A 25041-nucleotide genomic window follows, 5' to 3' on the forward strand; every position below is an offset into this window, starting at 1 on the left:
CATAGAGTATAATGCAGCCCCATATAGTATAATTGAAGACAACAATAAATACCCTGGAATACAAATACGCATACATAAATCTAGAACTTTACATTTGGAAACTCATAGTGGAAAAAAAGAGTATAGGTACCATGTAAAATTAATTTTAATCTTTATTTAATAAATATGAAAAAAGAAAACCATATAGAATATATGAGAGTAATATCAGAAGCTGCAATACCATATATTAGTCACAGGAGACCATATTACTTATATTACCCTGTTTAAAATCCTATTACATATCCCTTAGACTGGAATACATATAGATTGAACATTGATACAAGTAAACAACAAAGTGCATGTAATATAAGGTGCTGCTTATTAAAGGGAATCTGTCACCACATTTTAGGCTTATCAGCTAAAAATATCATTGGATTGAGTGTCAGCTTTGCATTTCCTAACTACTTTTGAAACCCCCTAACTCCCCATGTATCACCCATAAATACCTTTTTTATTTCACCAACGCTGTATGTTAATGAGTTGGGTCGAGTCCGATGGGCGTTTTCTTTGGTCCTTCACTCCACCCCTCCTTGGCTGCTGTACGCAATATTTCTCATAAATTTCATAGTTCGTGGCCATATTTTGCGCATGCGCATTGCAATGTTCTCTCGCGTGTGTGCAGTATTTACGAGAAATATTGCGTACAGCAGCCAAGGAGGGTTGAAGGACCAAAGACAACGCCCATCGGACCGGACCCAAATTATTAACATACAGAGCGGGTGAAATAAAAAAGGTATTTATGGGTGATACATGGGGAGTCAGGGAGTTTCAAAAGTAGTTGGGAAATGCATAGCTGACACTCAATCCAAATCATATTTTTAGCTGATAAGCCTAAAATGTGGTGACAGACTCCCTTTAATTTGACAGGAGGAAGTGACCACACGAAACGTGCGTTGGGGAGGCGGGAGCACCATTACTACACCTTGTCCTATTATGTAAGTCTTACTACTATTATATTGTATGGTATATGCACATTAAAAAGCATGGGAAGAGGAGCCATGCATACCAGGATAGAGATGAGGACAATGCATACCTGGCTTATACCTGAGTCAATAAGTTTTCCCAGTTTTTTGTGGTAAAATGAGGAGCCTCAGCTTATACTCGGGTAGGCTTATACTCGAGTATATACGGTAATAATCAAAAATAAAAACTGGCAAATAATTGCGCATCCAGTGTGTGTACATTTTATAGGAGTTTCTCAAAACAGAGGCTCATTAAAGAAACTAGTGCAAATATGTGCATGTGCAGATATTGTACCCCTCCACTACGGCCAGCCTTCTTTACAGAAACTTGTGGAACCACCAAAGAATGGAGTAACCATAAACCACCAGACACCAATTAAAACATATATGTTTATTGAAACAATTAAAGATACCAAGCATATAAAATATTGTGATCTATTAAAGAGGAAACATGAAGAATAGGAGAAGCAACATAGTCATGTATAAAGCATGGGGAAAGCACATTTAGATCAAATCTATAGATGCAACAGAAACCAGATGCCAATATGCATAGAATGAAAAACAGATAACAAGGAACCCCAACATACACCAACAAGATAGGAAGCAAGTGCAAAAGGTCTATACTAATCACGTAGTGTATGCAGAGTCTCTTGTATCCATGGTGCCTGAATCAGTACACTATAAAATGCTTACCCATAGTAACTAAGGAACAAAGGTGCCCTCCTGGCTGCCCCAATGTGCGTTTTGAGTAGCTGCTTTCTTCCCTTTCTCTCGATTAATGCCTAATACCAAATTCTTACATTTAAGGCAGAATTGTAAAGGGTTCTCTCATCTGTGACAACACTTTTAATATAAAAACAGAGCCAAACAGCTGATGTCACAAAGAGGAAGCATTGACCAGTCCATGGACCAGGTCCACCAGAGTGAGAGTTGTTGCTTGTTAGCCCTCCTTCAGACTTTCCTGCATTATCTATGGGTGCAATGTTTCTCCTTATCCACATCTAATCCTGCCAAACCACAATTTATTTTGGTTAAGCATCTTTTAGAATGTGGTTGAGTTTTCCATCTATTCTTACATCATCAGGTTTATTAATGGTTTTCTGTAATTTGAGTTCTTGTTTTTGACAGCATCAATATTGGTGTTGTCCATCCTGCCAAGCTGAAGACCTGCGCTATAAATTTTGTGGCCATAAGCAAAAGTTAAGTAATTGGGATATTTAATAACGTAAATGTCATGTGCAGATTTATTAGAAGTGCAGGAGCCACTAACGGTTTTTTCAATATTTGTAATTCCCAACAAGTGTTTTTTATATTATTGACCCTGGGTTAGGACATCGCCCTGGAGCTGAGAACCTTGAAGGACACTCACATTAACCAGAACTTTCTGTTGGCTGGAAAACTGTTATTCAACATTTTGAGTAAAAATGAAAGTTTATTAACCCTATAGTAATGTCACGAGGGTGTCACATCCCCCTGGGAGACCTGGCGTTAGAAGGTTACAGCGGGTAATGAATTACAGGTCCTCTTTAGAGATGTTGTGATTGGTGTTCTATTTTAAATGGATTTCCTTTCCATCAGTGCTGAAAGGGTTAAGGACTATTTCCATGCTGGTTGGGAACATACAGCTTGCTGCTAAGCTTTGAGAAAGAACACCTGGCATGTTTGAAACACGTTGCTGCTACTTCTGGTTATGTGAACCATGTCCTGTCAAATCCTGTTTTATCTGTGAACCAATAAATCTTGGAGAAAAATATTTTGGAAGCTGGTACACCTTCTTTATTCTTGTTTTGTATGATAGTCATTTTAATTTACTTCTGTCTGTCTTTGTGTCTTGCTTCCCTTACATTTCTGTCCCATGGCTCATGGGTTGGGGGAGGGGACAGATTAGGGTTTAACAGGGGCAAAGTCAGGTTGGAGACCCAGGCCTCTCTACCATCAAGAGTACCTCTGAGACAGGAATAGTTAAGGTCCCAGTTCCAGGGTCAGCTTTAGACCCCTCTCCCTTACTTCAGACTGTCACATCGTGACAAGTAAGTAAATAAGTACAGTAAATAGTATTAGTACATGTAAATAACATATGGTATTTAGCAGAAACATCCCAGTTTGTACAAAGTATAATAAACTACAGCAAAACCAAGGAAATGAGCCAGAGCATAAGTTGGTATACGTGCAATGTAAGAGCATGTTCACACAGTTGCCATTTCACAGACTAAACCCAAGAAAAAACAAACAAAATGAGCTTATACCCAATAGTAAGTAAATAAGTAAATAGTAACAGTACATGTAAATAACTTAAAGTACTTTGTAAACACTATGGAAAGGAATTTGAATGAAAACATTTTATTGAATGGCATGTCGGCTTTTGACAATCCTTCTGTATAAGAGGGGGCTCTGATGATAAACTAAGTGTCATTACTAAGTGTCCCACTTGTGATCCATCTTAAGGTACCTTCACACGAAACGACTTTGTAACGATATCGCTAGCGATCCGTGACGTTGCAGCGTCCTGGCTAGCGATATCGTTTAGTTTGACACGCAGCAGCAATCAGGATCCTGCTGTGATGTCGCTGGTCGCTGAATAAAGTTCAGAACTTTATTTGGTCGTCCAATCGCCGTGTATCGTTGTGTTTGACAGCAAAAGCAACGATACCAGCGATGTTTTACACTGGTAACTAGGGTAAACATCGGGTTACCAAGCGCAGGGCCGCGCTTAGTAACCCAATGTTTACCCTGGTTACCAGCGTAAAAGTAAAAAAAACAAACAGTACATACTCACCTGTGCGTCCCCCGGCGTCCGCTTCCTGACACTTACTGAGCGCCGGCCCTAAAGTGAAAGTAAAAGCACAGCGGTGACGTCACCGCTGTGCTGTTAGGGCTGGAGCTCAGTCAGTGTCAGGAAGCAGACGCTGGGGGACGCGCAGGTGAGTATGTACTGTTTGTTTTTTTTACTTTTACGCTGGTAACCAGGGTAAACATCGGGTTACTAAGCGCGGCCCTGCGCTTAGCAACCCGATGTTTACCCTGGTTACCCGGGGACCTCGGCATCGTTGGTCGCTGGAGAGCGGTCTGTGTGACAGCTCTCCAGCGATCAAACAGCGACGCTGCAGCGATCGGCATCGTTGTCGCTATCGCTGCAGCGTCGCTTCGTGTGAAGGTACCTTTAGCAGCAAGAGTTCAAATCTAGAATTAGGCTTCTAGCACAACAGTGAAAATATATTGTAGGTAATCAATAAAGAGGCTACAAATCCCAATGACATCTAACATTGCCTTTGTCACATTAACAACTCTCTGAACTAAAACCATTGGGCTGTCTCAGTTTTACCTATATCAGTGTATGGAGCTAGTAATTGTCATGTTCTTTCGTCTCTTACAATTCTACACTACATCCATAAAAGTCAATCAGTTGCATATAATCTTTTATCTGTCCTTTGCGAGTTTAGATATCTATAGATGTAAAGATACTTCATCCATCTTATCTTTCTCCAGTGAACCTTTATGTAGATGTCAAAAGAAACTTTTGACCATGGATTGTGTCTGATACTACAGCTGTTCCTCATTCAAGTGAATAGATCAGAGCAGTGATACGAGACACAGTCCATGGATAAAAGTGGAGCTGTTTGAAGATATATATCCATGTTAATGAGCACCAGTTACAACAGAATATTTTTCTTTAATCAATAAGTGTTTCGGCTCACATACTGAGGTGGATCCTTCAAGGACCTGGTCCAAGTGGGCACATGGGCCACTGGAGTTGGTACGGCACAAGGGATACAAGGACTGAAAGCAATGGGGACTGCAGGCGAACTGGACACCGGAAAGCAGGTATAGATATGGAACAGGTACTGGAAGCACTGGAGGCGGCAGACAGAAGACAGATGAAACTAATAGTCTTAATGCCAAGACTCAGTTGTGTGTATTGGTGGGCCTTATACAGGCCTAGGTAGATGATCACATGGGAGCATGCCGGGCAAAGCCCAATGCGGAACACAACAGACTTGAGCAGACTGGGCCGAGTGAAACAGACCCCAGACCCAGGACAAGTATGTAACTAACAATAAGATACCAAATAATTGCTTAAATAGTCAATTACCACCTGAAGATAAAACCAAAGCCCAAATTAAAGTGGAAAGTTCAATAATAACTATACTTTTTTATAAATAAAAAAAAACAATCTAGGCTAAGAAACTGTGTAATATACAGTTGGGAAATTAAGTATTTGATACACTGCTGATTTCGGAAGTTTTCAAACCTACAAAGAATTGAGATGTCTATAATTTTTATCGTAGGTACCCTTCAACTGTGAGAGACAGAATCTAAAAGAAAAATCCAGAAAATATTATAATATTTGGTACAGAAACCTTTGTTTGCCATTACAGAGGTCAGACATTTCCTGCAGTTCTTGACCAAGTTTTTCACAGGGCAACATTGAGTTTCAGCTCTCTCCAAAGATTTTCTGTTGGGTTCAGGTCCGGAGATTGGCTAGGCCACTCCTGGACCTGGAAAGGAGGTTGTTGGCAAAATCTCTCAATACATGGCCCCATCAATCCTCCCTTCAATACAGTGCAGTTATCCTGTCCCCTTTGCAGAAAAGCCCCCCGAAAGTATGTTTACCCCACCATGCTTCACAGTTTAGACAGTGTTCTTGAGGTTGTACTCATTCTTTATCTTGTGTTTCTTCCATTTTCTAATAATTGAGACAACAGTTGTTGCCTTCTCCCCAAGCTGCTTGCCTATTGTCCTATAACCCCTCACAGCCTTGTGCAGATGTACAATTTTGCCTTGGTGTCCTTAGACATCCCTTTGGTCTTGGCATGGTGGAGAGGTTGGAGTGTGCTTGATTGAGTGTGTGGACAGTTATCTTTTATACAAGGAACGCGTTCAAACAGATGCAATGAATAAATATAAGGAAAAAAGGGCCAAAGTCAGCTCACCGACAGCCACCACAGGTGCATGGAACACCGTCCTGATGAGACGTGATGATGTAGAAAGAAAGTTGTAGTTCCAGCTCCTTAAAAATTCCAATCTTTATTAACCCACTTTAAAATTGCAGTATTGGTGGGTGCTCCTCATCGCAGGGAAAGGGGGATAGAAGCGTTGCGTTTCGATCTAGATGACAATCTTTATCAAAGCCTTTGCATGGAGAGCCTGTTTGTTGGGTTCTCCATGCATGTGTTGTGACAGTGAAACAGCCGCAACACATGGAGCTGCGCCGGACAGCTGATCAGCAGGAGCGATCCAGGTAGCCGGGTTCCCTCTAAAGCTTATTCGGTAAGCACTATAGCTTGCCGAATAAGGAGGGACCCAAACAAATTTGCTCATCTCAAGTAATGAGTGCAGAGTAGGAGGTCTTCTTAAAGAAAAACTAACAGGTCTGTGAGAGACAGAATTCTTACTGGCATTGGCCCCACTCAGCCTTAAAATAGCAGCCTGCAGCCGCCCCATGAGAAATTTATCACGGTGAACTACAGTGAACTTACTGAGCTCAGCGCTGTACCATGAGACTTTTTCTCACAGTGCAAGCGGTGATCTCACTGAGGTCACCGTAGTTCATCGGCCCGGATGAGAACCCATCCTCAGTGACCTGTTGTAACCTTGATGACGTCACCATAGTTACTGACACTGTGCTCACAGCAGTTCATTCCCTAAGGTTTTCTGCCTGGACGGTCACATTTTGACATCATCCAGGTTTAAAACCAATTATCACAGACATGGATTGCAGCATAGGACAGTATGTCAAACAGGTGTGGGATATTGTTGTTTTTTATTTTTGTTTTTTTACAAGAGAGAAGAATTTTAATGGAATGGGTGTTAGGTGAGCATAACTATATTTGTTATTTTTAATTAAATTTGTAAAGCAATGTGTATGTTTATTTCAAATAAAGAATTTTATTCTGGGTGTTTTTTCTGACCGTATGATTATGAAGTTAGTAGTGGAAAGGCGTCTTATAGACACCTCTCCATTACTAACCTGTGGGTATGATACCACCTAAAAATACAAAGGTGACATCAACCCCACAAATACAAACCCCACTTGCCACCACAGGGCCATCTAATAGTTGTGCATATTCTGGGGCAGATGCTCACTGCTATTTTTAGGTTGGGGGGCAATATCCATGGCCAAGTACCAGCCTGAAAATGCCAGACCCCAGTTGTCTGCTTTAGCTTGCAAGGTTGTCAAAAGTGGGGGGGACCCCAGTCCGTTTTTTTAAATTATTTATTTAAATTATTTTTAAAAACCAGCATTGGGATCCCTCTATTCTTCATAACCAGCCATGATAAAGCTGACAGCTGAGGGATGCAGCCCCGCAGCTATCAGTTTTGCCATGTTGGTTATCAAAAATAGAGGGGAACCCGCGTGTTTTTTTTTAAATTTATTTATATTGCAGGCTCTGGCTGATGAATACTCCCTTCATCTGCTCTCCTTAGTATTAACGGCAGAAAGCATTGGCTGATGCAAGTAGCACCTTCTCATCAATCAACGCCTCTGTGACCAGAGGTAATTTTTTTCCGCTGGTCGCAGTTGCTTCATCATTGTGTTTCACCAATCACTTCTCAAAAAAAATCTTGCTTCCTCTGAACCATCTCCAACACCACCTTCCCCAGTCATTGTTGATGAGAATCTGAAATTCCAGATAGCGAAGTTTATCGATTCTCGCTTTGTATGACGGTTTCTTCATTATTTGGTACATCGGAAGGGTTACTGTCCTGAGGAGAGAATGTGGCTACCAGCGTCTGATGTTCATGTGATCAGGTTGGTCCGGTCTAGTCATGCTTCACATCCAGATAAACCTGATTCTGAGGTTCCAGAGGTCCCTCTTAAGAGGGTGGAGTACTGTCAAACGGCAATTCTAAAGTGTCCGAAAGCAGTTGTTGCAACCGTGCTGTTGTGTGGTTTTGCTCTGACACTTAACAGACAAGGTGTATCCCAGTACCAGTGTGCTGTAGGGTGTGGGGTGCATCACACTCACTTGTAGGCCTCAGGCCTTCCCTGTCTTCAGGCTTCCGTCTTCAGGAGCTGTCACTCACAAAGCAAGGGACTTCAAGTTCTCTGTAACAGTCAAACTTTTACTAAACAGTCCAAGTCCATCAGGTCGGTGCAAGTGGGATAGGGCACTGCAATTAGCACTTTTTCCTCCTTAGTGCAACTCCTCTTCTATCTTTCCACCCATTTGTTCTGGACTACCTCCAAACTGCTAACTCCATCAGCCTTCATCGTTGTCCACTCCGGCAGCACACCACCTGCCCCCATGTAATTCAACATCCACCGACCTCATGATGTCAGAAGGCCAGGCCCACTCCTTGGTACCTCACTCAAGCCTTAGGCTTTAGATGCTGTTGTAATGTCCATCAGGGAACTCCATTTGGCCTCCCACTGACTTTAATGTTTGGTCCATGCTGCCCCTAGAAACCCACCCCACCTGAACTTAAATTTGGCTATGCAGATCACTAGCTGACACTGAACTCTCTACAACCAGGAAGTGCCCCCATTCTTATCAGCACTAGTGCCCACCCACTAGACTAAACATAACCTTAACCATTACGTGTCTTACACGCTAACCTATTAAGCTTATCCTTATGCTATATTCATATTATTATTGAGTTAAAAATCACAGCAAATTTTTATTTAGACAAATACATAACAAAAATTATAGAAAAAGCCATGATGCATAAACATATAGTCAAAAAAAGGGGCAAAAAAGTGACACCTAACTGCCACGTCCAAAGTGGAAGGTTGAAATGTATCAACACAGTGTAGGCAAACTACAATTATGAATAATATTGCCTATATGGATATAGTGCAAAATTGGCAAAAAAGTGCATATAATATATATATAGCAATATATAATATATAGCAGCAAGCAATACATATATATAGCAGCAAAAAATGAATTGAATATAAGGGACCCCAATCATATCCCATAAAGTGCTAAGTGCATAATAATGATAATAAAGAGATCCCTAAATACAAGGAATAAAAAAAGTCACTGCAATATCAAATATGCCACAGTCTGCTATAAGGGCAATATACAAACATGTGCTGAAATAACAGGTAGAAACAGCTACAATAGAATGCCATAAGCATAAACTGACCTGGAATGGGCGCCCCCACCCATTACACCCCCCCCCCCCCGAGAAAGCACAACTGCGAAACGCGCGTTGGGGTCCTTCTCCCATGTCAGTTCCAGGTCGGTTTATGTTTATGGCATTCTATTGTGGCTCTTTCTACCTGTTACTTTGCCCCTTTCTTTTGACTATATGTTTATGCATCATGGCTTTTTCTATAAAAAATGTTTATGTATTTGTCTAAATAAAAATTTGCTGTGATTTTTAACTCAATATTGCTCTGTAAGGAGGTAAAACACAAGAAGAGTCTGGTGGGAAGGGTGCAGAGCGGGGAGGTAACCACCACCGCAGGCAATATCCCCCAGTGGGTGGAGGACCTGAGAATGGAGATTAGACAGGTCCGTGAAGAAATGGCGGCCTCCAGAAGAACTCTGGCAGAAGGGCCCTCTGGTGCGAGACAGAGAAGCTGCCCCCCGAAGGGAGGGTGAAATTACCAGGAGGAGAAGCCCTCTTACATGCTACCCTTGTGGAGAACCCAGCCACATTGCTCGATGGTGTCCCCAGCGGAGCCGACCATCCCCGCACCCTCCTTTAAACTAGGTGGCTCTGAGCTTGAGGGGCACCGCTCAGAGCGTGAAGAACAGAGGAGGAGGAGTAAAAGTCCCCACAGCCTTGTTTCCACGTGCCCTCTCGTCTGGGCAGAAATCAATGGAACAGCAGTGCGATGCTTGAAAGACACCGGCTCACAAGTGACCACCATGCCTGAGAGATATTTCCACCGTCACTTCACAGAGGCGCTACGGCCCGAATGGGGCCCTGTGATCAAACTTATGGTGGCCAATCACTTGCCCATCCCGGTCGCAGGGGTGGTATGGATGAACATAGAGGTCTGCGGAAAAAACCTCGGGAGAAGAGGAGTGGTACTGGTGGATAGAGAGGTAGCTAAAGAGCATACTGTGACCTTGGGCATGAATGTGTTAAAAGACCTCGGAAGCCCTGTTTTCAACGAGCTCCCACAGAGACGGTGAGGTCTTCTAGCCCCATGGACCTACTGGCAATAGATTACTTGACAATTGGACCAGCACACCAAGGCTATGAGCATTGTTTAGTGATGATAGACCACTTTACTAAATTTGCCGTAGTGACGCCCATGCGGGACCAGACTGCCGAGTCTGCTGCTCACGCAATCTGCAAACACTTTATACAGGTGTATGGGTGTCCCAAGCGCATCCATTCTGATCAAGGGGCCTGCTACCTCGGAAAAGTGATGGAGGAGCTGCACCAGCTGTACAAAATCGATAAGTCCCGGACCACCCCTTATCAACCACAGGGGAATGGGGCTTGTGAAAGATTTAATCGCACTCTGATTCAAATGCTGAGGACCCTGGAAGAGGACCAGAAGGCGAAGTGGACTGAGTCCGTCCCTGAATTGGTGTGGGCGTATAACAATCGGAAACACAGCACCACCAGATTCACCCCCTACTCTCTGTTCTTTGGCCGACCCGGGAAGGGACTGGCAGAGCTGGCGCTGGAACTCAAGGAGGACTACCCACGGACGGGGGTGTACTCCTGGGTTCAAGAACATCGTCGTCGGCTGCGGACAATTCAACGTCTAGTGCAGAACCGGCTGCAAGAATTTGAGCATCTCCAGGTAGCTCCTCAAAAGGGGACAGCCCTGCGGCCTGGTGACCGAGTCTTAGTGAGGGAAAAGCGCCCCCACAACAAACTAGAGTACCGGTGGGAGAAAAGGCCGTACCGAGTGAAGCGGCAGCTCGGCAACGGGGGTCCCGTTTATGAGGTCCAGCCCGAAACGGAAGAGGGGACTCCCACCTGCACACTGCACAGGAATATGTTGCATCCATGTTTGTCTTGAGATCCTGAATCAGTCCAATTGGCTCCAGCGCCCCCACCGGCTGCGCCAGTGATCAATGTAGATGTGGAAGACGAGGAAGACTCCCAATCTCTCCCAGGGAACCCTGGAACAGGGCTGGTACCTGAAACTACCAACGTATCAGAGGAAGCCTTGACTCCTCCCACAGCAGTTGACACTACCGCCCCTGCTGGTTTGAGACGCTCTGAACGTTCAACAGCTGGTGTACCCCCTGTTTGCTGCAATCAGGACGAGTTCATCTGGCAGCAGATTATGCAAGGACTGGAAGATTGCCAACAGGAACTCCTGAAGGTCTCGCCCGTGGAATGGCGAGCAGAAAGAGAGGGGAATGTAAGGAGGTAAAACACAAGAAGAGTCTGGGAGTGGTTACCTTCTCGGCTCTGTGCTTGGAACCATTGAGCTGTGCTGCAGATTCCCCAAAAGGCAGACTTAGAGACTGGGACAGGAAGGAAACAGGCAGAGAGCGGGAAAGGCACGCGCGCAGGGGACAGAGCAGCGTGAGCAACGGTCAGAGCAGAGTGCAGCTGCACTCCAGGAGAGAGACAGGTCCCGGTCTGAGGACAAATACAGGGAGACTGCCCAGAAAGACTGCATCTTGTGAGTACATGAAAGCGGACTCTGCTGTGACTGGAGAGGGGCGCTTTGAGACCCGTGTAGAGACATTGGCCCGTGCAGAGACTTCGACCCCCTGGTCCCCGCGGTATCAGTACAGAGACTGTGATTCCTGGTCCCCGTGGTATCAGTACAGAGACTGTGATTCCTGGTACAGAGACTTAACAGTGCTGAGCCCCTGATTCCTGGCTGTGCTGTAAAAGCTAAAGATTCAGATCCTGTGCATACCACATTAACTTCCGAAACCCCAGGCAGCAGGCTCCTAGAGACTACTCAGCCCACGGACAACAGAGGGACGACAAGTGCCGCTGTTTCTCGGCGCCTACATTGGAGAAGACGACCCTTCAAGCAAGTCCTCATCAGACTGATAAGTGTTCTTTTCTCACGAAATCTTGCTTACTTCGGTTACATTGTTTCACTCCCATATTTTTGCACTGTTTTATTGCTAGTTATTTTCCATTGCTTCCTCCCTGTGAGGAGAACCTGATTCCTGTTATTAAACCCCTCAACTATTGGTCTGTCTGTTCCGTGGTGACACACTCAGTACCTGCATACTATTACAGCTCTGTGGTCCATATACAGTGGGGCAAAAAAGTATTTAGTCAGTCATCAATAGTGCAAGTTCCACCACTTGAAAAGATGAGAGGCGTCTGTAATTTACATCATAGGTAGACCTCAACTATGGGAGACAAACTGAGAAAAAAAAATCCAGAAAATCACATTGTCTGTTTTTTTATCATTTTATTTGCATTTTATGGTGGAAAATAAGTATTTGGTCAGAAACAAAATTTCATCTCAATACTTTGTAAAATATCCTTTGTTGGCAATGACAGAGGTCAAACGTTTTCTGTAAGTCTTCACAAGGTTGCCACACACTGTTGTTGGTATTTTGGCCCATTCCTCCATGCAGATCTCCTCTAGAGCAGTGATGTTTTTGGCTTTTCGCTTGGCAACACGGACTTTCAACTCCCTCCAAAGGTTTTCTATAGGGTTGAGATCTGGAGACTGGCTAGGCCACTCCAGGACCTTGAAATGCTTCTTACGAAGCCACTCCTTCGTTGCCCTGGTGGTGTGCTTTGGATCATTGTCATGTTGAAAGACCCAGCCACGTTTCATCTTCAATGCCCTTGCTGATGGAAGGAGGTTTGCACTCAAAATCTCACGATACATGGCCCCATTCATTCTTTCATGTACCCGGATCAGTCGTCCTGGCCCCTTTGCAGAGAAACAGCCCCAAAGCATGATGTGTCCACCACCATGCTTTACAGTAGGTATGGTGTTTGATGGATGCAACTCAGTATTCTTTTTCCTCCAAACACGACAAGTTGTGTTTCTACCAAACAGTTCCAGTTTGGTTTCATCAGACCATAGGACATTCTCCCAAAACTCCTCTGGATCATCCAAATGCTCTCTAGCAAACTTCAGACGGGCCCGGACATGTACTGGCTTAAGCAGTGGGACACGTCTGGCACTGCAGGATCTGAGTCCATGGTGGCGTAGTGTGTTACTTATGGTAGGCCTTGTTACATTGGTCCCAGCTCTCTGCAGTTCATTCACGAGGTCCCCCCGCGTGGTTCTGGGATTTTTGCTCACCGTTCTTGTGATCATTCTGACCCCACGGGGTGGGATTTTGCGTGGAGCCCCAGATCGAGGGAGATTATCAGTGGTCTTGTATGTCTTCCATTTTCGAATTATTGCTCCCACTGTTGATTTCTTCACTCCAAGCTGGTTGGCTATTGCAGATTCAGTCTTCCCAGCCTGGTGCAGGGCTACAATTTCGTTTCTGGTGTCCTTTGACAGCTCTTTGGTCTTCACCATAGTGGAGTTTGGAGTCAGACTGTTTGAGGGTGTGCACAGGTGTCTTTTTATACTGATAACAAGTTTAAACAGGTGCCATTACTACAAGTAATGAGTGGAGGAAAGAGGAGACTCTTAAAGAAGAAGTTACAGGTCTGTGAGAGCCAGAAATCTTGATTGTTTGTTTCTGACCAAATACTTATTTTCCACCATAAAATGCAAATAAAATGATAAAAAAACAGACAATGTGATTTTCTGGATTTTTTTTTCTCAGTTCGTCTCCCATAGTTGAGGTCTACCTATGATGTAAATTACAGATGCCTCTCATCTTTTTAAGTGAGCTTTTTTTATTTGGGCTTTTGTTTGGTAAATATATTCATAGTATGCATTAACAATAGTGATGAGTGAATGTGCTCGTTACTCGGGTTTTCGAGTCACCGCAGCTGAGCTGCATGACAGGGTTGCCTGTTTGTTAGGGAATCCCCACATGTATTCAGGCTGTCTAGTAGCCACAAATCATGCAGCTGCGGCGACTCAAACATAATCTCCCAGCATGCCCCAAATACTTGGAGACCACCCGAGCATGCTCGGAAAACCTGAGTAACGAGCACCCTCGCTCATCATTGATTATTAACAATCAAGATGTGCGGACCCCTAGATGTTCAGGTCCGGCGGGTTTGGCCTAACTAGTAAAAGAAAGTTTGGGTTTGGGTACCAAAGCAATATCCAGACCCAAACCCCATTCACTTGAACATCCAGTTTTTGCAAACACTGCTTCTGATAGGCAGTGAAATAATTACCAACGGTCAGACAGCCATGGTTCCCACGCTGTCAAATGATCAAATGACAGCGTGAGCCAGCAACTGTGATCAGAGGTAAAAAGTTTACTTCCGGTCACTGGTGTCGACTGATGGGACTACTGCTCCCATCAGCCTATGCCTGCTGACGCTAATAACAGTGAGAGCAGGCGCGAGCTGATGGGAGTATCCATAAGCTGGTGCCTGTGCTCTAAATAAATAATTAAGAAAAAAAAATGGCATGGATCCCCCTGTATTTTTCATAACCAGCCAGGCAAACCTGACACCTGGGGGCTGCAACCTTCAGTTGTCAGCGTTAGCAAGGCTGGTTATCAAGAATAAATAATTAAATAAATAATTTTAATAAACGCCCATTTTTGACAACCAATCAAGCTAAAGCAGACAGCTGGAGGATGGTATTCTCAGGATGGTAAGGAGATATTGGGTATTGGCCCCCAGAGCCTAAAAATAACAGCCCGCAGCCACCCCACAAAAGATGCATCTATTTGATGTGCCATTTCTGGTGCTTTGCCCAGCTCTTTCCACTTGCCCTGTAGTAGTGGCAAGTGGGATTCATATTTGTGAGGTTGATGTAACAAGTTTCTATTGCATGGTGATATCAATCCCATAGGTTAGTAATGGAGAGGCATTTATAAGACATCTATCCATTACTAATCCTACAGTTATATTGTTAATAAACACACAGCCAGAATAAAGTCCTTTATTAAAAATCAACACACTTTTACTTTTTTATTTAAAAATTCGAAACATAGTTATACTCACCTAACACCCATTCCATTAAAGCCCTCTTCTCCTGTAATAAAACAAAAATAAAAAAACAACCATATCCCTCACCTGTCTGAGGTTCTGTCACACGCCATAATCCATGTCTGGGCATGAACAGTTTTCATCCTGGATTGTGCCAAGATGCAAATGTCCAGGCTGAAAACCACTGATGAATGAGCTGCTGCGATCGCTGCATCAGTGACTAGTAGTGTTGAGCATTGCGGTATCGGGTATCGGCCGATATTTGCGGTATCGGAATTCCGATACCGAGTTCCGATATTTTTGTGATATCGGAAATCGGAATCGGAAGATCCCAGTGTATGGTTCCCAGGGTCTGGAGGAGAGGAAACTCTCCTTCAGGCCCTGGGATCCATATTCATGTGTAAAATAAAGAATAAAAATAAAAAATAGGGATATACTCACCCTCTGACGCGCCCTGGTTGTAACCGCTGCAACCGGCAGCCTCCGTTCCTAAGAATGAGCGTGTGAAGGACCTGCGATGACGTCGCGGCTTGTGATTGGTCGCATGAGCGGTCACATGAGCGGTCACGCGACCAATCACAAGCCGCGACGTCATCGAAGGTCCTTAACTCGGCATTCTTAGGAACGGAGGCACCGCTAAGAGCAGGGGCCGCCGGAGGGGTGAGTATATCAATATTTTTTATTTTTATTCCATATGAATATGGATCCCAGGGCCTGAAGAAGAGTTTCCTCTCCTTCAGACCCTGGGAACCATTCCAATATTTTGTGTCCCATAGATATGCATTGGTATCGGGTATCAGTATCGGCGAGATCCGATATTTTGCCGGTATCGGCCGATCCAAACCGATACCGATACCTTTGCATATCGGAAGGTATCGTTCAACACTAGTGACTAGCGGTGACATCATCATGGAAAGAGTCAGGCAAAACGCCAGAATTGGCACATCTATTAGATGCGTCTTTTCTGGGTGGCTGCGGGCCGCTATTATTAGGCCGGTGGGGCAATATCCATGCTGGTGGGGCAATATCCATGGCTCCTTACCAGCCTGAGAATACCAGCCCACAGCTGTCTGCTTTAGCTTGGCTGGTTGTCACAAATGAGAGGGACGCCACACCATTTTTTTAAATTATATATTTAAATACTTTTTAAAAAAACATGGGGACCCCTCTATACAGCTGAGGGTTGCATCCTCCAGGTATCAGTTTTGTCTGTCTGGTTATCAAAAATACAGGGGAATCCACACCATTTTTTAAATGTAATTATTTAATTCGAGCGTAGGCGCCGGCCGATTGAATACTCCCATCAGCCGCCGCATGCTCTCGCTGTTATTAGCAGCAACAGGTGCAGGCTGATGGGAGTAGTAGTCCCATCAGCCTACACCAGTGACTGGAGGTAAACCTTTTACATCTGATTACAGCTGCGGGCTCATGCGAGCAGAAGCCGTGTTTGCCACGATATGAAAGCACGACAAACACCCTGTGTTCGTGGGGGCCGAACCCGAAAAGTAACACAGACTTCCTGTGAAGTCTGTGTTCAGTGTCCGTGCCCGAACAGAAGGTGTTCGGTACAGATGCCAAACTTTACTTTTCGGGTTCGCCCATCTCTAATTAACCCCTTAAGCCCCGAGGGTGGTTTGCACGTTAATGACCGGGCCGATTTTTACAATTCTGACCACTGTCCCTTTATGAGGTTATAACTCTGGAACGCTTCAACGGATCTTGGCGATTCTGACAATGTTTTCTCATGACATATTTTACTTCATGATTGTGGTCAAATTTCTTCGATATAACTTGCATTTATTTGTGAAAAAAATGGAAATTTGGCAAAAATTTTGAAAATTTCGCAATTTTCCAACTTTGAATTTTTATGCCCTTAAATCACAGAGATATGTCACACAAAATACTTAATAGGTAAAATTTCCCACATGTCTACTTTACATCAGCACAATTTTGGAACCAAATTTTTTTTTTGTTAGTGAGTTATAAGGGTTAAAAGTTGACCAGCAATTTCTCATTTTTACAACACCATTTTTTTTAGGGACCACATCTCATTTGAAGTCATTTTGAGGGGTCTATATGATAGAAAATACCCAAGTGTGACACCATTCTAAAAACTGCACCCCTCAAGGTGCTCAAAACCACATTCAAGAAGTTTATTAACTCTTCAGGTGTTTCACAGGAATTTTTGGAATGTTTAAATAAAAATGAACATTTAACTTTTTTTCACACAAAATTTATTTCAGCTCCAATTTGTTTTATAATACAAAGGGTAAGAGGAGAAAATGGACCCCAAAAGTTGTTATACAATTTGTCCTGAGTACACTGATACCCTAAAAGTGGGGGTAAACCACTGTTTGGGCGCATGGCAGAGCTCGGAAGGGAAGGAGCGCCATTTGACTTTTCAATGCAAAATTGACTGGAATTGAGATGGGATGCCATGTTGCCTTTGGAGAGCCCCTGATGTGCTTAAACATTGAAACCCCCCACAAGTGACACCATTTTGGAAAGTAGACCCCTTAAGGAACTTATCTAGATGTGTGGTGAGCACTTTGACCTAACAAATGCTTCACAGAAGTTTATAATGCAGAGCCGTAAAAATAAAAAATAATATTTTTTCACAAAAATGATCTTTTCGCCCCCAATTTTTTATTGTCCCAAGGGTAAGAGAAGAAATTGGACCTCAAACGTTGTTGTGCAATTTGTCCTGAGTACGCTGATACCTGATATGTGGGGGTAAATGACTGTTTGGGTGCATGGCAGAGCTCGGAAGGGAAGGAGCACCGTTTGACTTTTCAATGCAAAATTGACTGGAATTGAGATGGGACATCATGTTGCGTTTGGAGAGCCCCTGGTGTGCCTAAACATTGAAACCCCCCCCACAAGTGACACCATTTTGGAAAGTAGACCCCTTAAGGAACTTATCTAGATGTGTGGTGAGCACTTTGACCCAACAAGTGCTTCACAGAAGTTTATAATGCAGAGCCGTAAAATAAAAAATCATATTTTTTCACAAAAATGATATTTTCGCCCCCAATTTTTTATTTTCCCAAGGGTAAGAGAAGAAATTGGACCCCAATAGTTGTTGTACAATTTGTCCTGAGTACGCTGATACCCGAAATGTGGGGGTATACGACTGTTTAAGAGCATGGCAGAGCTCGGAAGGGAAGGAGCGCCGTTTGACTTTTCAATGCAAAATTGACTGGAATTGAGATGGGACACCATGTCGCGTTTGAAGAGCCCCTGATGTGCCTAAACATTAAAACCCCCACCATTTTGGAAAGTAGACCCCCTAAGGAACTTATCTAGATGTGTTTTGAGAGCTTTGAACCCCCAAGTGTTTCACTACAGTTTATAACGCAGAGCCGTGAAAATAAAAATTCTTTTTTTTTTACAAAATAAATTTTTTAGCCCCCAGTTTTGTATTTTCACAAGGGTAACAGGATAAATTGGACCCCAATCGTTGTTGTCCAATTTGTCCTGAGTACGCTGTTACCCCATATGTGGGGGGGAACCACTGTTTGGGCACATGGCAGAGCTCGGAAGGGAAGGAGCGCCATTTGGAATGCAGACTTAGATGGATTGGTCTGCAGGCGTCACGTTGAATTTGCAGAGCCCCTGATGTACCCAAACAGTAGAAACCCCCATAAGTAACCCCATATTGGAAACTAGACCTCCCAAGGAACTTATCTAGATGTGTTGTGAGAACTTTGAACCCCCAAGTGTTTCACTACAGTTTACAATGCAGAGCCGTGAAAATAAAAAATTATTTTTTTCCCACAAAAATGATTTTTAGCCCCCCAAATTTTTATTTTCCCAAGGGTAACAAGAGAACTTGGGCCCCAAAAGTTGTTGTCCAATTTGTCCCAAGTACGCTGATACCCCTTATGTTGGGGTAAACCCCTGTTTGGGCGCACGGGAGAGCTCGGAAGGGAAGGAGCAGTGTTTTACTTTTTCAACGCAGAATTGGTTTCAATTGAGATCTGATGCCATGTCGCGTTTGGAGAGTCCCTGATGTGCCTAAACAGTGGAAACTCCCCAATTCTAACTGAAACCCTAATCCAAACACACTCCTTACCCTAATCCCAACGGTAACCCTAACGACACCCCTAACCCTGACACACCCCTAACTCTAATCCCAACCCTAATCCCAACCGTAAATGTAATCCAAACCCTAACCCTAACTTTAGCCCCAACCCTAACTTTAGCCCCAACCCTAACCCTAACCCTAGCCCTAACCCTAACCCTAACCCAACCCTAGCCCTAGCCCTAACCCTAACCCTAGCCCTAACCCTAACCCTAGCCGTAACCCTAGCCCTAACTCTAACCCTAGCCCTAGACATAGCCCTAGCCCTAATCTTAATGGGAAAATGGAAATAAATAAATTTTTTTTATTTTATTATTTTTCAATAACTAAGGGGGTCATGAAGGGGGGTTTGATTTACTTTTATAGCGTTTTTTATAGCGGATTTTTATGATTGGCAGCTGTCACACACTAAAAGACGCTTTTTATAGCAAAAAAGTTTTTGCATCTCCACATTTTGAGACCTATAATTTTTCCATATTTTGGTCCAAAGAGTCATGTGAGGTACTGTTTTTTGCAGGACGAGTTGATGCTTTTATTGGTAACATTTTCGGGCACGTGACATTTTTTGATCGCTTTTTATTCCGATTTTTGTGAGGCAGAATGACCAAAAACTAGCTATTCATGAATTTCTTTTGGGGGGCGTTTATACCGTTCCACATTTGGTAAAATTGATAAAGCAGTTTTATTCTTCGGGTCAGTACGATTACAGCGATACCTCATTTATATCATTTTTTTATGTTTTGGCGCTTTTATACCATAAAAACTAGTTTATAGAAAAAATAATTATTTTGGCATCGCTTTCTTCTGAAAACTATAACTTTTTAATTTTTTTGCTGATGATGCTGTATGGTGGCTCGTTTTTTGCGGGACAAGATGACGTTTTCAGCAGTACCATGGTTATTTATGTCTGTCTTTTTGATCGCGTGTTATTCCACTTTTTGTTTGGCGGTATGATAATAAAGCGTTGTTTTCTGCCTCGTTTTTAAAAAAATTTTTTTACGGTGTTCACTGAAGGGGTTAACTAGTGGGACAGTTTTATAGGTTGGGTCGTTACGGACATGGCGATACTAAATATGTGTACTTTTATTGTTTTTTTTATTATTTAGATAAAGAAATGTATTTATGGGAATAATATATATATATTTTCTTTATTTAGGATTTTTTATTTTTTTTTACACATGTGGAAATTTTTTTTTTTTACTTTGTCCTGGGGGGACATCACAGATCGCTGATCTGACAGTTTGCACAGCACTCTGTCAGATCAGCGATCTGACTTACAGTGCTGCAGGCTTACCAGCGCCTGCTCTGAGAAGGCGCTTGGTAAGCCACCTCCCTGCAGGACCCGGATGCAGCCCCGCGGCCATTTTGGATCCGGGGACTGCAGGGAGAGGAGGTAAGAGACGCTCGGAGCAACACGATCACATCGCGTTGCTCCAGGGGTCTCAGGGAAGCACGCAGGGAGCCCCCTCCCTGCGCGATGCTTCCCTATACCACCGGAACGCTGCCGGGGGTTAATATGCCGGGAGCAGTCCGTGACCGCTCCTGGCACATAGTGCCGGATGTCAGCCCCGTGAGCGCGGCCAATCGCATATGACATACTATCCCGTCATTGGGAATTAAGGCCCACCCTACCTCGACAGGATAGTACGTCATATGGGATTAAGGGGTTAATACCTATTGTACATCATCATAATACATTACATTACATTATTCACACGTTACTGTTACATATAAAACCACACAACGGTATTCACATAGCACGTCTTTTGTCTTCAGGAGCATGAACAGGGTAAGACAGTCCACATCCCTACAATGCCGTGAGAGAGAGAGGCCAGAATATTGCAAATTCTGGTTACATGAACTCCTGCACTGATTAAAACTGCTTCACTATCCTATTAAACAGTGCAGGTTTTCTTTGCTCTGTCATTGCAAGGGTTAATCGGTTCAGTTGTTCTCCTGGAGCTCTCCATCCTGAAGCTCTTCTTTGTTGGCCACTAGCCTCTGGTATGTAAACTTGCCACTGGCACTTTGGATTTGCCAGTGATAGTGGCTCTACTTCCTGACTTGGAGCTGAAGGAGAATTTCAATGCATGGAATTGGTTTGCGTGTTTGTCCTTATCCTCTCCCATTTGGTTTGTGCCTCTTATTTCTCCACTGTTTCCCACTCTGTTATTTCATGAATGTATTTGTATGACTGTAGTTTTCTTTTATCCTTATGTGTTAACCCTTTGTCTTTCTGGTGTATGTTTTCCAATATACTTCGACCTCACACCTCCTTGGGTGGAGGAGGGAGGAGGGAAGAGATAAAGGTTAAGCTAGGAACAGAGCAAGGTATGAGACCCCAGCATCTCCACCAATTGGGGTAATCCGAGGGGGCAGGGATAGCCTAGGGTGCCCCTAGTTCGAGAGATCGGAGAGATGGCCACAGTCTCTTGCTACTATGTAACAAATAGCTACACCTGAGATACCTGTACATTAGACTTGCCAGTAGGGCAACCAAAGACTTCAGGCACTGTTGAGCCTCCTCCCTGAACAGCAGTTGAGATATCACCTATTTCTAAACTGATCTGCCCGTAAAAGATCTTTTGATCAAATGTCGACTCCGCTCTTGATCGCCAACACCAACAACCTTTTCCTCTCATGACATTACCTCCTCTTCACAATAATCTGGTCCCTATACTATGTCCACCATACAATCATTGTCCTTGACTCGGCTGATAGTTATCACAATATGGTAAATATTATGAGACCCTAGCCCCCTCATGATTCTCACCTTTAGATTTGCCCTGCCTACCAATGCCACCTAGACCACAACTGTCAGTGCCCCTACCACAGCACCTGAGAGACCCACCAATACAGCTAAATGTGTGAATTATTCCCTCAGTATCATCAAGCCTCTTGTCATCCGAGTATAAATGCTGTCTGCTCATCTCATTCAATAAATTAACTGGAAGAAGTTATTATTGTTAAATACAATCATTGCTGTGGCTTTGAGCACTAAAGGGTGGAACAGATAGAGGTGTCTTTGACAAAATCAGAATTAACTGTCATGGCAGTGGAGGAGGAGGACTGTGCAGAACACTGACGCAATATGACATAATATACTGTACATGCGGTACAAGATATTAGCCCTTGATCGTTAAACTGCTTCTTATATTCCTAAATTTCCTTATACATGTATGCGTTTTTTCCTGTCTGTATTACCATTAGTAATCCCATCGTACTTGTGAGTAGGACAATGTAATGCAATCCTTCCTACATGAGTCATTCAGAGAATTTGTACTAGATATAGTAGATATATGAAAAACTGCATAAAAGGCTATTTATAGGGCTCTTTATTGGGCTATTTATAGTGCTTTTAAGTTATTATTGTCATCAAAGCCACAGGAAAGACAACACTTTCAGGAGTACAACGATCTGAGAGGTTCTCACAGGTAGAACATAGGGTACTGCAGCAAATTTTTATGCATAACTGCACAATTATTATAGTACATATTGTACATATTCACATGAAGAGACATTACACCATGCTGACATTTTACTGTCTTTGTTCTGCAAGACCAGCAAAAAAGCAGATAGTTATGCACTTGTTGTTATCAGAAACATATTGGGGTTTATATGATGAATATGTAATTATCGGATTCTGTGTTATCCGCTACTTATAAGGGTTTTATCTGTCATTATAATACTGCCTGTGATGATAAGGAAACTGCTGAAGTACGAGTCTAAAATAGCCCAAGTGACCAGTGTGAAAATTGCTAAATTTCTAAGTTTCTTATCAGTACAGTTAGTGATATTAAAAAAAGTTAAGAAATAAATATATACAGTGGCTTGCTAAAGTATTCAACCCTCCCTCCCTCTTAACTCTTTACCTACTTTCTTACATTACAACCTGTTTGAATATTTTTGTAATCCGATTTGAATATGATGCATCAGAACTAAATAGTCTAAGGCTAGTTTCACATTTGCGTTTTAAAATGCAGCGTTTTAAAAAAAACGCAGGTGGTGAAAAAAACACATGTAAACGCATGCAAACGCTGCGTTTTTTAGACGCATGCGTTTTTGCATGAGGAAAAAAAACGCGGCGTTTTGACACGTTTACATGCGTTTTTTCCTGCGTTTGCGTTTTTGAAACGCATGCTGAGAAGTGTGTTACAGCTGCCAATCATCAAAATCAACTAGAAAACCCACTATAAATAGAAATAGCTAAGGCTAGGGTTAGGGTTAGGGATAGGGTTAGGGTTAGAATCCCTAGGGTTAGGGTTAGGGTTAGGGGTAGGGTTAGGGTTAGGATCCCGCGGCAAAAAAACGCCTCTAGAAATTACTAAATGTTGCATTTCCGCAAAAAAACGCAAGCATAGAAAAAACGCATGCGTCGTCAAATGCGGAAAAACGCATACAAAAAAACGCATGCGTTTTTAATGTTAAATATAGGAAAAAAACGCATGCTTTTTTTGCGCTAAAACGCAGCGGCAAAAAACGCAAATGTGAAACCAGCCTAAGTTGGTGAAGTGAGAAAAATATAGGCATAAATTAGATTTATGGGATAAAATAACTAAAAATTGGTATGTGCTATGCATTCACTCCTTTTGTGATGAAGTCCCAAAAAATTTCTGGTGCAAGCAATTACTTTCATAAATCACTGAATCGTCAATATGTAGAAAAAGTAGCAGGACCCTACACCGGGACCAAATGTTGGCCTCAATGTAACTGGCTAAACAGCTACTCAGGAGTCCGGTACAACTGCATGCGGTAATCTGGGTGCTTGCCGAATATACAGTATAATGAAAATGTTCTTTTGTTGTCTCCACTCTCCACCTCTTCTCCCCGTCGCCATGTGTAATTCCGCTTTTGAATAAAGAATCACAACCGGTACTGTGAGTGCTGCCTTCTTTCTCTATTGGACACTTTCATAAATCACATGCTTAGTGAAAGGAAATCCACCTGTGTGCACTCTAAGTGTCACATGGCCGGTCAGAATATACACAACGTTACGGAAAGGCCACAGAGGCTGCAACACCATTAAGCAAGAGGCACCACTAAAGGCCCCGTCTCACATAGCGAGATCGCTAGCGAGATCGCTGCTGAGTCACAAGTTTTGTGACGCAACAGCGACCTCAGTAGCGATCTCGCTATGTGTGACACGTACCAGCGATCAGGCCCCTGCTGTGAGATCGCTGGTCGTGTCGGAATGGCCTGGACCTTTTTTTGGTCGTTGAGGTCCCGCTGACATCGCTGAATCGGTGTGTGTGACACCGATCCAGCGATGTCTTCACTGGTAACCAGGGTAAACATCGGGTTACTAAGCGCAGGGCCGCGCTTAGTAACCCGATGTTTACCCTGGTTACCAGCGTAAATGTAAAAAAAAAACAACAGTACATACTCGCCTTCTGATGTCCGTCAGGTCCCTTGCCGTCTGCTTCCTGCTCTGACTGAGTGCAGCCGTACAATGAGAGCACAGCACAGCAGTGACGTCACCGCTGCGCTCTGCTCTCACTGTACGGCGGCAGTCAGTCAGAGCAGGAAGCAGATGGCAAGGGACCTGACAGACATCAGAAGGCGAGTATGTACTGTTTGTTTTTTTTGGTAGCCAGGGTAAACATCGGGTTACTAAGCGCGGCCCTGAACTTAGTAACCCGATGTTTACCCTGGTTACCCGGGTGCTGCAGGGGGACTTCGGCATCGTTGAAGACAGTTTCAACAATGCCGAAGTCGTTCCCCTGATCGTTGGTCGCTGGAGAGAGCTGTCTGTGTGACAGCTCCCCAGCGACCACACAACGACTTACCAATGATCACGGCCAGGTCGTATCGCTGGTCGTGATCGTTGGTAAATCGCTATGTGAGACGGGGCCTTAACAAAGCAACACCATGAAGACCAAGGAGATCTCCAATCAAGTCAGGGACAAAGTTGTTGAGAAATACAAGTCAGGATTGGGTTATAAAAAAAGACCCCAATCTCTGATGATCTCCTGGAGCACCATCAAATTCATTATCATCAAATGGAAAGAACATGGTACCACAATAAAC

Source organism: Ranitomeya variabilis, chromosome 5, assembly GCF_051348905.1.
Source record: "Ranitomeya variabilis isolate aRanVar5 chromosome 5, aRanVar5.hap1, whole genome shotgun sequence".
Taxonomy (NCBI): Eukaryota; Metazoa; Chordata; class Amphibia; order Anura; family Dendrobatidae; genus Ranitomeya; species Ranitomeya variabilis.